At 41.4% G+C, this 16,071-nt stretch overlaps 1 non-coding gene across 1 annotated transcript; it reads left to right on the top strand.

Annotated features, from left to right (window-relative positions):
- Window positions 1-10,581: 10,581 nt before the first annotated feature.
- Window positions 10,582-10,689, top strand: LOC130977890 (small nucleolar RNA R71). The gene has a single exon (XR_009085562.1). It is a non-coding gene; the product is annotated as a small nucleolar RNA R71 (small nucleolar RNA).
- Window positions 10,690-16,071: the final 5,382 nt, after the last annotated feature.

The following is a 16,071-nucleotide window of genomic DNA, read 5'->3' as shown; positions in this document are numbered from 1 at the left end:
CATGGAAGGATCAATACAAACCTCAACAAGGTTTCAACAACAATAATGGTGGAAGAAACAGGTTTAGCAATGGCAAGCCTTTTCCATCATCTTCTCAGCAACAGACAGAGAATTCTAAGCAGAACCACTCTGACTTAGCAACCATAGTCTCTGATCAAATCAAAACCACTCAAAGTTTCATGACTGAAACAAGGTCCTCCATCAAGAATTTGGAGGCACAAGTGGGTCAGCTGAGTAAGAAAGTTACTGAATTCCCTCCTAGTACTCTTCCAAGCAATACAGAAGAAAATCCAAAAGGAGAGTGGAAGGCCATCAACATGGCCGAATTTGGAGAGGAGGGAGAGGCAGTGAACGCCACTGAGGAAGACCTCAATGGACGTCCACTGGCCTCCAATGAGTTCTCTAATGAGGAACCATGGGAATCTGAGGCTCACACTGAGACCATAGAGATTCCATTAGATTTACTTCTGCCATTCATGAGCTCTGATGAGTATTCTTCCTCTGAAGAGGATGAGTATGTCACTGAAGAGCAAGTTGCTAAATACCTTGGAGCAATCATAAAACTAAATGACAAGTTATTTGGTAATGAGACTTGGGAGAACGAACCTCCTTTGCTCACCAAAGAACTGGATGACTTGTCTAGGCAGGAATTACCTCAAAAGAGACAAGATCCTGGAAAGTTTTCAATACCTTGTACCATAGGCACCATGACTTTCAAGAAGGCTCTGTGTGACTTAGGGTCAAGTATAAACCTCATGCCTCTCTCTGTAATGGAGAAGCTAGGGATCTTTGAGGTACAAGCTGCAAGAATCTCACTAGAGATGGCAGACAATTCAAGAAAACAAGCTTATGGACTTGTAGAGGATGTTTTGGTAAAGATTGAAGACCACTACATCCCTGCTGATTTCATAGTCTTAGAGACTGGGAAGTGCATGGATGAATCCATCATCCTTGGCAGACCCTTCCTAGCCACAGCAAAGGCTGTGATTGATGTGGACAGAGGAGAATTGATCATTCAAGTGAATGAAGAATCCTTTGTGTTTAATGCTCAAGGATATTCCTCTGTCACCATGGAGAGGAAGCATGAAGAGCTTCTCTCAGAACAGAGTCAAACAGAGCCCCCACAGTTAAACTCTAAGTTTGGTGTTGGGAGGCCACAACCAAATTCTATGTTTGGTGTTGAACCCCCACATTCAAACTCTAAGTTTGGTGTTGGGAGGTTCCAACATTGCTCTGAGTATCTGTGAGGCTCCATAAGAGCCCTATGTCAAGCTACTTACATTAAAGAAGTGCTTGTTGGGAGGCAACCCAATGTTATATTTAATCAATTTTCCTTTGTTATTTCATGTTTTCTGTAGGTTGATGATCATGGGAAGTCACAAAATCAATTGAAAAAGCAAAAACAGAATGAAAAACAGGAAGAAAAATAGCACACCCTGGAGGAAGATCTTACTGGCGTTTAAACGCCAGTAAGGGGCAGCAAATGGGCGTTTAACGCCCAGTCTGGCACCATTCTGGGCGTTTAACGCTAGAAAGGGGCACCAGACTGGCGTTAAACGCCAGGAAAGGGCAAGAAGTTGGCGTTAAACGCCAGAAATGGGCACCAGCCCGGCGTTTAATGCCAGAATTGGCATGAAGCGCATTTTTGCTCGCCACTTGGTGCAGGTATGACTTTTCCTTGACACCTCAGGATCTGTGGACCCCACAGGATCCCCACCTACCCCACCACCCTCTCTCTTCTTCTTCACCCATTCACCAATCACCTCAACCACTCTTCCCCAAAAACCCCTCACCTATCAAATCCCATATTTCTCTTCACCACTCACATCCATCCTTCATAAAACCCCACCTACCTCACCATTCAAATTCAAACCATTTTTCCTCCCAAACCCACCCTCCCATAGCCGAACCCTACCCCTCTCTCCACCTCTATATAAACCCATATTCACTCCTTCATTTTCACGCACCCTAAACACTACTCCTCCCCCTTTGGCCGAACCACAAAGCCATCTCCATCTCCTCTATTTCTTCTTCTTTTACTCTCTTCTTTCTTCTTTTGCTCGAGGACGAGCAAACCTTTTAAGTTTGGTGTGGTTAAAGCATTGCTTTTTGTTTTTCCATAACCATTTATGGCACCTAAGGCCGGAGAAACCTCTAGAAAGAGGAAAGGGAAGGCAAAAGCTTCCACCTCCGAGTTATGGGAGATGGAGAGATTCATCTCAAGGGTGCATCAAGACCACTTCTATGAAGTTGTGGCCTTGAAGAAGGTGATCCCCGAGGTCCCTTTCAAACTCAAAAAGAGTGAATATCCGGAGATCCGACATGAGATCCGAAGAAGAGGTTGGGAAGTTCTTACCAACCCCATTCAACAAGTCGGAATTTTAATGGTTCAAGAGTTCTATGCCAATGCATGGATCACCAAGAGCCATGATCAAAGTGTGAACCCGAACCCAAAGAATTGGCTTACAATGGTTCGGGGGAAATGCTTAGATTTTAGTCCGAAAAATGTAAGGTTGGCATTCAACTTGCCCATGATGCAAGGAGATGAACACCTTTACACTAGAAGGGTCAACTTTGATCAAAGGTTGGACCAAGTCCTCATAGACAATTGTGAAGAAGGCGCTCAATGGAAGAGAGATTCAAGAGGGAAGCCGGTTCAATTGAGAAGGCATGACCTCAAGCCAGTAGCTAGGGGATGGTTGGAGTTTATTGGTGCACGAAATTGTGATCACTACTTTTCACAACTCAAATAATCCCTAGTAATGGCCCCAAAGACTTGGTGCTCAATACCATGGCATAAACACAACTACGCACAACTAACCAGCAAGTGCACTGGGTCGTCCAAGTAATAAACCTTACGCGAGTAAGGGTCGATCCCACGGAGATTGTTGGTATGAAGCAAGCTATGGTCACCTTGTAAATCTCAGTCAGGCAGACTCAAATGGTTATGGGTGATATATGAATAAAACATAAAGATAAAGATAGAGATACTTATGTAATTCATTGGTAAGAACTTCAGATAAGCGAATGGAGATGCTTTGTCCCTTCTGTCTCTCTGCTTTCCTACTGTCTTCATCCAATCCTTCTTACTCCTTTCCATGGCAAGCTGTATGCAAGGGTTTCACCGTTGTCAGTGGCTACCTCCCATCCTCTCAGTGGAAATGTTCAACGCACCCTGTCACGGCACGGCTATCCAGCTGTCGGTTCTCGATCATGTTGGAATAGAATATAGTTGATATGACCAGTAAACATCGGTTACACATTATAACTCGGTTATACGTTATAGCTCGGTTATACGTTATAGCTCGGTTACACGTTATAGCTCGGTTACATTTAAAACCCGATCATAACCGATGGTTTCATTATAAGCAATGAAGCCTCCCAGATCAATAACGGTAGATTTACAATTAATCATCTTCCTAGACGTTGTGCTCCAAGGAAAACGGCCGATATTTCCCGTTAATATAAGGCAGCCGAAATACCAGAAAAAGGTACGTCACTTTCTACAAAGTACATTTTATTACTCATCCGATTCTAACTTGAGCGTCGGAGTGCCTTTGCAGGTACCCTCCCCCGCCGATCACTCGTCACCGACTTGTACTTCGCTTCATATTGGGAGTCCGCCGACTTCAGTGGTAGACGAGCTATACATCGGGAGACTCAGGCAAGAACATTTGGCGCCCACCGTGGGACCGAATAAATTCGAAATTCTACTCAAAAAGGCCCCAAAAAGACCCTTAAGATACAACCATGGCTGATGTTCCCCCGCCTACCCCATCCGAGCTCCTGCGGATGGTGACCGAGCTTCAGCAAGCAAATCAACAAATGGCGGAGGAAAATAGAAGAATGCAAGATCAAATTGCGCAATTGGTTAATGCTCGTTTAGAGCATAACAACGATCACCATAGCCGGGAAGAAAATCATGAACGTCGATCAATACCGACTCATGTTTCTGAAACACCACAACCCCTTCCATACCCCTTTTGCTTGGAATAACGAAAAGAAAAGCTCCAAATCTGGTTCAACCTCCAGAAAATCCATCAAAATTTGAAAACACCTTATAAACGCCCAACCATTAGGATGAATCTGAGAGGGCGCACAGTTTAACTGATTCAGAACATCACACTCGAACTGGCTAAAGGGGATTTTAACCCCCAATTCCTCTAACACACAACTGTACATAAAAAAGCTTTCAAAATCATCTCTCCTATGAAAAACACGATCGGAACCGTTGCATGGCAGTAATTCCACACGGAAGCCAGGTTTCACTATCCTAACTGCACTAACCTTACTAACACTATCTCTATCAACAAACAAGGAAGCTCTTATTTTCACGTCATCATCAACCCAGTCATACGGTTCAACACTATTAAACTGGGGTAAAGATTTCCCCTTCTTTTCACTCATAGTATCTGGTGAACCCAAGAAACAGAAAAAAGAGAATAAAGAGAAGAGATGAGATATCACTACTAACCTTGGGTACTCATGGTGTTCAGAAGCTTCTGATAATATAAAACTTCCAAGAAAATGACAATAGCCAAAAGGTTGAACCGTCAAAAGCCCTTTCAATTTATAATAAAAATCAAAAACATTAAATGAAGTACAAAACCAACGGTCCAAATAAAGCTTTGGAAGTTGAATCTATCTAGAAAAATTAATAAAGTAATAACTAAAGACTTTACATTTATCGAAACGTGGGTAATAATTACCACGCATAAATCTGTTCAGTTACCCACCACTAACTTTGAAGAGAGCTATGTTGACCTGGGGGCATAAGTGTACCGAGCTATTACTCACTCATAAAAGCTCAACCTATCTCTTTAAAAGTCAGGTCAAGCTTGGGGGCTGTGATATGACCAGTAAACATCGGTTACACATTATAACTCGGTTATACGTTATAGCTCGGTTATACGTTATAGCTCGGTTACACGTTATAGCTCGGTTACATTTAAAACCCGATCATAACCGATGGTTTCATTATAAGCAATGAAGCCTCCCAGATCAATAACGGTAGATTTACAATTAATCATCTTCCTAGACGTTGTGCTCCAAGGAAAACGGCCGATATTTCCCGTTAATATAAGGCAGACGAAATACCAGAAAAAGGTACGTCACTTTCTACAAAGTACATTTTATTACTCATCCGATTCTAACTTGAGCGTCGGAGTGCCTTTGCAGGTACCCTCCCCCGCCGATCACTCGTCACAAACTTGTACTTCGCTTCATATTGGGAGTCCGCCGACTTCAGTGGTAGACGAGCTATACATCGGGAGACTCAGGCAAGAACACCAGTGATTCTTTTCCGTCTGTCACTAACGCCCCACAATCGCGAGTTTGAAGCACGTCACAGTCATTCAATCATTGAATCTTACTCAGAATACCACAGACAAGGTTTAGACCTTCCAGATTCTCTTGAATGCCGCCATCAATTCTAGCTTATACCACGAAGACTCTGATCTCACGGAATGGCTGGCTCGGTTGTCAGGCGAGCGCTCGGTTGTCAGGCGATCAACCATGCGTCGTGTATCAGGAATCCAAGAGATATTCACCCAATCTAAGGTAGAACGGAGGTCGTTGTCAGTCACACGTTCATAGGTGAGAATGATGATGAGTGTCACGAATCATCACATTCATCAAGTTGAAGAACAAGTGATATCTTGGAATAAGAACAAACTGAATTGAATAGAAGAACAATAGTAATTGCATTAACACTCGAGGTACAGCAGAGCTCCACACCTTAATCTATGGTGTGTAGAAACTCCACCGTTGAAAATACATAAGAACAAGGTCTAGGCATGGCCGTGAGGCCAGCCTCCCAAAGAGGGTTCAATCATAAAAACATGATCAAAAGATGTAAAGATCAAAAGATTTAAATACAATAGTAAGAGGTCCTATTTATAGGGAACTAGTAGCTTAAGAATTACACAGATGAGTAAATGACATAAAAATCCACTTCCGGGCCCACTTGGTGTGTGCTTGGGCTGAGCATTGAAGCATTTTCGTGTAGAGACTCTTCTTGGAGTTAAACGCCAGCTTTGGTGCCAGTTTGGGCGTTTAACTCCCACTTTGGTGCCAGTTCCGGCGTTTAACGCTGGGAATTCTGAAGGTGACTTTGAACGCCAGTTTGAACCATCAAATCTTGGGCAAAGTATGGACTATCATATATTGCTGGAAAGCCCAGGATGTCTACTTTCCAACGCCGTTGAGAGCGCGCCAAATGGGCTTCTGTAGCTCCAGAAAATCCACTTCGAGTGCAGGGAGGTCAGAATCCAACAGCATCTGCAGTCCTTTTCAGTCTCTGAATCAGATTTTTGCTCAGGTCCCTCAATTTCAGCCAGAAAATACCTGAAATCACAGAAAAACACACAAACTCATAGTAAAGTCCAGAAAAGTGAATTTTAACTAAAAACTAATAAAAATATACTAAAAACTAACTAAAATATACTAAAAACATACTAAAAACAATGCCAAAAAGCGTACAAATTATCCGCTCATCACAACACCAAACTTAAATTGTTGCTTGTCCCTAAGCAACTGAAAATTAAATAAGATAAAAAGAAGAGAATATGCAATGAATTCCAAAAACATCTATGAAGATCAGTATCAATCAGATGAGCGAGCGGGGCTTTAGCTTTTTGCCTCTGAATAGTTTTGGCATCTCACTCTATCCTTTGAAATTCAGAATGATTGGCTTCTTTAGGAACTCAGAATCCAGATAGTGTTATTGATTCTCCTAGTTAAGTATGATGATTCTTGAACACAACTACTTTATGAGTCTTGGCCGTGGCCCAAAGCACTCTGTCTTCCAGTATTACCACCGGATACATACATGCCACAGACACATAATTGGGTGAACCCTTTCAGATTGTGACTCAGCTTTGCTAGAGTCCCCAATTAGAGGTGTCCAGGGTTCTTAAGCACACTCTTTTTGCCTTGGATCACAACTTTATTTCTTTCTTTTTTTTCTTTCTCCCTTTTTTTTTCGTTTTTTTTTCGCTTCTTCTTTTCTCTTTTTTTTTTTATATTCACTGCTTTTTCTTGCTTCAAGAATCATTTTTATGATTTTTCAGATCCTCAGTAACATGTCTCCTTTTTCATCATTCTTTCAAGAGCCAACAACTTTAACATTCATGAACCACAAATTCAAAAGACATATGCACTGTTCAAGCATACATTCAGAAAACAAAAGTATTGCCACCACATCAAAATAATTAATCTGTTATAAAATCTGAAATTCATGCAATTCTTCTCTTTTTCAATTAAGAACATTTTTTTAAGAAAGGTGATGGATTCATAGGACATTCTTAACTTTAAGGCATAGATAATAAGACACTAATGATCACAAGACACAAACATGGATAAACATAAGCATGATTTTTCAAAAAAACAGAAAAATAAAGAACAAGGAGATTAAAGAACGGGTCCACCTTAGTGATGGCGGCTTGTTCTTCCTCTTGAAGATCTTATGGAGTGCTTGAGCTCCTCAATGTCTCTTCCTTGTCTTTGTTGCTCCTTTCTCATGATTCTTTGATCTTCTCTAATTTCATGGAGGAGGATGGAATGTTCTTGGTGCTCCACCCTTAGTTGTCCCATGTTGGAACTCAATTCTCCTAGGGAGGTGTTGATTTGCTCCCAATAGTTTTGTGGAGGAAAGTGCATCCCTTGAGGCATCTCAGGGATTTCATGATGAGTGGAGTCTCTTGTTTGCTCCATCCTTTTCTTAGTGATGGGCTTGTGGTCATGCCTTCTTAGTTGAACTGGCTTCCCTCTTGAATCTCTCTTCCATTGAGCGCCCTCTTCACAAATGTCTATGAGGACTTGGTCCAACCTTTGATCAAAGTTGACCCTTTTTTGAGTTTGAAAGGGACCTCGGGGATCACTTTCTTCAAGGCCACAACTTCATAGAAGTGGTCTTGATGCACCCTTGAGATGAATCTCTCCATCTCCCATGACTTGGAGGTGGAAGCTTTTGCCTTCCCTTTTCTCTTTCTAGAGGTTTCTCCGGCCTTGGATGCCATAAATGGTTATGGAAAAACAAAAAGCAATGCTTTTACCACACCAAACTTAAAAGGTTTACTCGTCTTCGAGCAAAAGAAGAAAGAAGAGAGTAGAAGAAGAAGAAATAGAGGAGATGGCTTTGTGGTTCGGCCAAAAGGGGGGAGAAGTAGTGTTTAGTGTGTGTGAAAATGAAGGAGTGAAGATGGGTTTATATAGGGGTGAAGGGAGGGGTAGGGTTCGGCCATTATGGGTGCGTTTGGGAGGGAAAGTGGTTTGAATTTGAATGGGGAGGTAGGTGGGGTTTTATGAAGGATGGATGTGAGTGGTGAAGAGAAAGATGGGATTTGATAGGTGAAGGGTTTTTGGGGAAGAGTGGTTGAGGTGATTGGTGAATGGGTGAAGAAGAGGGAGGGTGGTGGGGTAGGTGGGGATCCTGTGGGGTCCACAGATCCTGAGGTGTCAAGGAAAATTCAACCCTGCACCAAGTGGCGTGCAAAAAAATGCACTATGTGCCATTTCTGGCGTTAAACGCCGGGCTGGTGCCCATTTCTGGCGTTTAACGCCAGCCTCTTGCCCTCTTCTGGCATTTAACGCCAGTCTGGTGCCCCTTTCTGGCGTTAAACGCCCAGAATGGTGCCAGACTGGGCGTTAAACGCCCATCTGCTAGCCTCACTGGCGTTTAAACGCCAGCAAGTTTTCCTCCAGGGTGTGCTATTTTTCTTTCTGTTTTTCTTTCTGTTCTTGCTTTTTCAATTGAATTTGTGACTTCTCATGATCATCAACCTACAGAAAACATAAAATAACAAAGGAAAATGGATTAAATATAACATTGGGTTGCCTCCCAACAAGCGCTTCTTTAATGTCAGTAGCTTGACAGAGGGCTCTCATGGAGCCTCACAGATACTCAGAGCAATGTTGGAACCTCCCAACACCAAACTTAGAGTTTGAATGTGGGGGTTCAACACCAAACTTAGAGTTTGGTTGTGGCCTCCCAACACCAAACTTAGAGTTTGACTGTGGGGGCTCTGTTTGACTCTGTTTTGAGAGAAGCTCTTTATGCTTCCTCTCCATGGTGACAGATGGATATCCTTGAGCCTTAAACACAAAGGATTCTTCATTCACTTGAATGATCAATTCTCCTCTGTCCACATCAATCACAGCCTTTGCTGTGGCTAGGAAGGGTCTGCCAAGGATGATGGATTCATCCATGCACTTCCCAGTCTCTAGGACTATGAAATCAGCAGGGATGTAATGGTCTTCAATCTTCACCAAAACATCCTCTACAAGTCCATAAGCTTGTTTTCTTGAATTGTCTGCCATCTCCAGTGAGATTCTTGCAGCTTGTACCTCAAAGATCCCTAGCTTCTCCATTACAGAGAGAGGCATGAGGTTTACACTTGACCCTAAGTCACACAGAGCCTTCTTGAAGGTCATGGTGCCTATGGTCCAAGGTATTGAAAACTTCCCAGGATCTTGTCTCTTTTGAGGTAATTTCTGCCTAGACAAGTCATCCAGTTCTTTGGTGAGCAAAGGAGGTTCATCCTCCCAAGTCTCATTGCCAAATAACTTGTCATTTAGCTTCATGATTGCTCCAAGGTATTTAGCAACTTGCTCTTCAGTGACATACTCATCCTCTTCAGAGGAAGAATACTCATCAGAGCTCATGAATGGCAGAAGTAAATCCATTGGAATCTCTATGGACTCAATGTGAGCCTCAGATTCCCATGGTTCCTCATTAGGGAACTCATTGGAGGCTAGTGGACGTCCATTGAGGTCTTCCTTAGTGGCGTTCACTGCCTCTCCCTCCTCTCCAAATTCGGCCATGTTGATGGCTTTGCACTCTCCTTTTGGATTTTCTTCTGTATTGCTTGGAAGAGTACTAGGAGGGAGTTCAGTAATTTTCTTGCTCAGCTGTCCCACTTGTGCCTCCAAGTTTCTAATGGAGGACCTTGTTTCAGTCATGAAACTTTGAGTGGTTTTGATTAGATCAGAGACCATGGTTGCTAAGTCAGAGTGGCTCTGCTTAGAATTCTCTGTCTGTTGCTGAGAAGATGATGGAAAAGGTTTGCTATTGCTAAACCTGTTTCTTCCACCATTATTGTTGTTGAAACCTTGTTGAGGTCTCTGTTGATCCTTCCATGAAAAATTTGGGTGATTTCTCCATGAAGAATTATGGGTGTTTCCATAGGGTTCTCCCATGTAATTCACCTCTTCCATTGAAGGGTTCTCAGGATCATAAGCTTCTTCTTCAGATGAAGTGTCCTTAGTACTGCCTGGTGCAGCTTGCATTCCAGACAGACTTTGGGAAATCAAATTGACTTGCTGAGTCAACATCTTGTTCTGAGCCAATATGGCATTCAGAGTATCAATCTCATGAACTCCTTTCTTCTGATGTGTCCCATTGTTCACAGGATTCCTTTCAAAAGTGTACATGAATTGGTTATTTACAACCATTTCAATGAGCTCTTGAGCTTCTGTAGGCGTCTTCTTCAGATGAAGAGATCCTCCAGCAGAGCTATCCAAAGACATCTTGGACAGTTCAGACAGACCATCATAGAAAATACCTATGATGCTCCATTCAGAAAGCATGTCAGAAGGGCACTTTCTGATTAATTGTTTGTATCTTTCCCAAGCTTCATAGAGGGATTCTCCTTCCTTCTGTCTGAAGGTTTGGACTTCCACTCTAAGCTTACTCAATTTTTAAGGTGGAAAGAATTTTGCCAAGAAGGCATTGACTAGCTTTTCCCAAGAGTTCAGGCTTTCTTTAGGTTGAGTCCAACCATATTCTAGCTCTGTCTCTTACAGCAAAAGGGAATAGCATAAGTCTGTAGACCTCAGGGTCAACCCCATTAGTCTTGACCGTGTCACAGATTTGCAAGAATTCAGCTAAAAACTGATGAGGATCTTCCAATGGAAGTCCATGGAACTTGCAATTCTGTTGCATTAGAGAAACTAATTGAGGCTTAAGCTCAAAGTTGTTTGCTCCAATGGCAGGGATAGAGATGCTTCTCCCATAGAAGTCGGGAGTAGGTGTAGTAAAGTCACCCAGCACCTTCCTTGCATTGTTGGCATTGTTGTTGTTTTCAGCTGCCATGAGTTCTTCTTCTTTGAAGATTTCTGTTAGGTCCTCTACAGAGAGTTGTGCCTTAGCTTCTCTTAGCTTTCACTTCAAAGTCCTTTCAGGTTCAGGGTCAGCCTCAACAAGAATGCTTTTGTCTTTGCTCCTGCTCATATGAAAGAGAAGAGAACAAGAAAGTATGGAATCCTCTATGTCACAGTATAGAGATTCCTTGAGGTGTCAGAGGGACAGAAAAATAGAAGGAAGAGGTAGAAGAATTCGAACTTAGTGAGATTGAGTTCGAATTGTGCATTGAGGAGGAGTGGTACTCCATAAATAGAAGGATGTGAGAAGAGGGGAAGAGATTTTTCGAAAATTAGGTAAAATATTTTAAAAACATTTTGAAAAACTTTAATTGATTTTCGAAAACTAAGAGTGGAAAAGAAATCAAGTGATTTTTGAAAAAGATTTTGAAATTAGAAATCAAAAAGATATGATTGAAAACTATTTTGAAAAAGATGTGATTAAAAAGATATGATTGAAAAGATTTGATTTGAAAACAATTTAAAAAGATTTGATTTTAAAAATTAATGACTTGCCTAACAAGAAAAGATATGATTCAAACATTAAACCTTTCTCAACAGAAAAGGTAACATACTTGAAATGTTCAATCAAATCATTAATTGTTAGTAAGTATGTAAAAAAAAGAAAGAAATTGATTTTGAAAAAGATTTGATTGAAAAGATATGATTTGAAAAAGATTTGATTTTGAAAAACTTTGAAAACTTGAAAAAAATTTGCATTAAAAACAAAATCTTCCCTCTTGTGCCATCCTGGCGTTAAACGCCCAGAATGGTGCACATTCTGGCGTTTAACGCCCAATGCTCTACCCTTTTGGGCGTTAAACGCCCAGCCAGGCACCCTGGCTGGCGTTTAAACGCCAGTTTTTCCTTTTTCACTGGGCGTTTTGAACGCCCAGCTTTTTCTGTATAATTCCTCTGTTGCATGTATTGAATCTTCAGTTCCCTGTATTATTGGCTTGAAACTAGAACCAAGATCAAATAAACAAAGCATGCAAGACACCAAACTTAAAATGAGACACTAGACTCAAACAAGAAACATAAAATATTTTTGGTTTTTATGATTTTGTAATTTTTTTTTCGAAAATTAAGTGGAAGAAGAAAATAAAGGTATCAAAATTCTTAATGAGAATTCCAGGAATCATGCAATGTAGTCTAAAGCTTCAGTCTAAAGGAATTAGACATGAATAGCCAAGCTTCAGTAGGACATTGCATTCAAGAACTAAATTGATGATAATCAATCAGCTTTGGTGATGATAAGAACATCACCTTGAAACACTAGAATTCATTCTTAAGAACTCTGAAAAATACCTAATCTAAGCAACAAGATGAACCGTCAGTTGTCCATACTCGAAACAATCCCCGGCAACGGCGCCAAAAACTTGGTGCACGAAATTGTGATCACTACTTTTCACAACTCAAATAATCCCTAGTAATGGCCCCAAAGACTTGGTGCTCAATACCATGGCATAAACACAACTTCGCACAACTAACCAGCAAGTGCACTGGGTCGTCCAAGTAATAAACCTTACGCGAGTAAGGGTCGATCCCACGGAGATTGTTGGTATGAAGCAAGCTATGGTCACCTTGTAAATCTCAGTCAGGCAGACTCAAATGGTTATGGGTGATATATGAATAAAACATAAAGATAAAGATAGAGATACTTATGTAATTCATTGGTAAGAACTTCAGATAAGCGAATGGAGATGCTTTGTCCCTTTTGTCTCTCTGCTTTCCTACTGTCTTCATCCAATCCTTCTTACTCCTTTCCATGGCAAGCTGTATGCAAGGGTTTCACCGTTGTCAGTGGCTACCTCCCATCCTCTCAGTGGAAATGTTCAACGCACCCTGTCACGGCACGGCTATCCAGCTGTCGGTTCTCGATCATGTCGGAATAGAATCCAGTGATTCTTTTGTGTCTGTCACTAACGCCCCACAATCGCGAGTTTGAAGCACGTCACAGTCATTCAATCATTGAATCCTACTCAGAATACCGCAGACAAGGTTTAGACCTTCCAAATTCTCTTGAATGCCGCCATCAATTCTAGCTTATACCACGAAGACTCTGATCTCACGGAATGGCTGGCTCGGTTGTCAGGCAAGCGCTCGGTTGTCAGGCGATCAACCATGCATCGTGTATCAGGAATCCAAGAGATATTCACCCAATCTAAGGTAGAACGGAGGTGGTTGTCAGTCACACGTTCATAGGTGAGAATGATGATGAGTGTCACAGATCATCACATTCATCAAGTTGAAGAACAAGTGATATCTTGGAATAAGAACAAACTGAATTGAATAGAAGAACAATAGTAATTGCATTAACACTCGAGGTACAACAGAGCTCCACACCTTAATCTATGGTGTGTAGAAACTCCACCGTTGAAAATACATAAGAACAAGGTCTAGGCATGGCCGTGAGGCCAGCCTCCCAAAGAGGGTTCAATCATAAAAACATGATCAAAAGATGTAAAGATCAAAAGATTTAAATACAATAGTAAGAGGTCCCATTTATAGGGAACTAGTAGCTTAAGAATTACACAGATGAGTAAATGACATAAAAATCCACTTCCGGGCCCACTTGGTGTGTGCTTGGACTGAGCATTGAAGCATTTTCGTGTAGAGACTCTTCTTGGAGTTAAACGCCAGCTTTGGTGCCAGTTTGGGCGTTTAACTCCCACTTTGGTGCCAGTTCCGGCGTTTAACGCTGGAAATTCTGAAGGTGACTTTGAACGCCGGTTTGAGCCATCAAATCTTGGGCAAAGTATGGACTATCATATATTGCTGGAAAGCCCAGGATGTCTACTTTCCAACGCCGTTGAGAGCGCGCCAAATGGGCTTTTGTAGCTCCAGAAAATCCACTTCGAGTGCAGGGAGGTCAGAATCCAACAGCATCTGCAGTCCTTTTCAGTCTCTGAATCAGATTTTTGCTCAGGTCCCTCAATTTCAGCCAGAAAATACCTGAAATCACAGAAAAACACACAAACTCATAGTAAAGTCCAGAAAAGTGAATTTTAACTAAAAACTAATAAAAATATACTAAAAACTAACTAAAATCTACTAAAAACATACTAAAAATAATGCCAAAAAGCGTACAAATTATCCGCTCATCACAACACCAAACTTAAATTGTTGCTTGTCCCTAAGCAACTGAAAATCAAATAAGATAAAAAGAAGAGAATATGCAATGAATTCCAAAAACATCTATGAAGATCAGTATCAATCAGATGAGCGAGCGGGGCTTTAGCTTTTTGCCTCTAAATAGTTTTGGCATCTCACTCTATCCTTTGAAATTCAGAATGATTGGCTTCTTTAGGAACTCAGAATCCAGATAGTGTTATTGATTCTCCTAGTTAAGTATGATGATTCTTGAACACAACTACTTTATGAGTCTTGGCCGTGGCCCAAAGCACTCTGTCTTCCAGTATTACCACCGGATACATACATGCCACAGACACATAATTGGGTGAACCCTTTCAGATTGTGACTCAGCTTTGCTAGAGTCCCCAATTAGAGGTGTCCAGGGTTCTTAAGCACACTCTTTTTGCCTTAGATCACAACTTTATTTCTTTCTTTTTCTTTCTTTCTCCCTTTTTTTTCGTTTTTTTTTCGCTTCTTCTTTTCTCTTTTTTTTTTGTATTCACTGCTTTTTCTTGCTTCAAGAATCATTTTTATGATTTTTCAGATCCTCAGTAACATGTCTCCTTTTTCATCATTCTTTCAAGAGCCAACAACTTTAACATTCATGAACCACAAATTCAAAAGACATATGCACTGTTCAAACATACATTCAGAAAACAAAAGTATTGCCACCACATCAAAATAATTAATCTGTTATAAAATCTGAAATTCATGAAATTCTTCTCTTTTTCAATTAAGAACATTTTTTTAAGAAAGGTGATGGATTCATAGGACATTCTTAACTTTAAGGCATAGATACTAAGACACTAATGATCACAAGACACAAACATGGATAAACATAAGCATGATTTTTCGAAAAAACAGAAAAATAAAGAACAAGGAGATTAAAGAACGGGTCCACCTTAGTGATGGCGGCTTGTTCTTCCTCTTGAAGATCTTATGGAGTGCTTGAGCTCCTCAATGTCTCTTCCTTGTCTTTGTTGCTCCTCTCTCATGATTCTTTGATCTTCTCTAATTTCATGGAGGAGGATGGAATGTTCTTGGTGCTCCACCCTTAGTTGTCCCATGTTGGAACTCAATTCTCCTAGGGAGGTGTTGATTTGCTCCCAATAGTTTTGTGGAGGAAAGTGCATCCCTTGAGGCATCTCAGGGATTTCATGATGAGTGGGGTCTCTTGTTTGCTCCATCCTTTTCTTAGTGATGGGCTTGTGGTCATGCCTTCTTAGTTGAACTGGCTTCCCTCTTGAATCTCTCTTCCATTGAGCGCCCTCTTCACAAATGTCTATGAGGACTTGGTCCAACCTTTGATCAAAGTTGACCCTTTTTTGAGTTTGAAAGGGACCTCGGGGATCACTTTCTTCAAGACCACAACTTCATAGAAGTGGTCTTGATGCACCCTTGAGATGAATCTCTCCATCTCCCATGACTCGGAGGTGGAAGCTTTTGCCTTCCCTTTCCTCTTTCTAGAGGTTTCTCCGGCCTTGGATGCCATAAATGGTTATGGAAAAACAAAAAGCAATGCTTTTACCACACCAAACTTAAAAGGTTTGCTCGTCCTCGAGCAAAAGAAGAAAGAAGAGAGTAGAAGAAGAAGAAATAGAGGAGATGGCTTTGTGGTTCGGCCAAAAGGGGGGAGAAGTAGTGTTTAGTGTGTGTGAAAATGAAGGAGTGAAGATGGGTTTATATAGGGGTGAAGGGAGGGGTAGGGTTCGGCCATTATGGGTGGGTTTGGGAGGGAAAGTGGTTTGAATTTGAATGGGGAGGTAGGTGGGGTTTTATGAAGGATGGATGTGAGTG

Source organism: Arachis stenosperma, chromosome 4 (genome assembly GCF_014773155.1).
Source record: "Arachis stenosperma cultivar V10309 chromosome 4, arast.V10309.gnm1.PFL2, whole genome shotgun sequence".
NCBI lineage: Eukaryota > Viridiplantae > Streptophyta > Magnoliopsida > Fabales > Fabaceae > Arachis > Arachis stenosperma.
The sequence above is the reverse complement of the archived record's forward strand: the minus strand, read 5'-3'. Positions and strand labels throughout refer to the sequence as shown.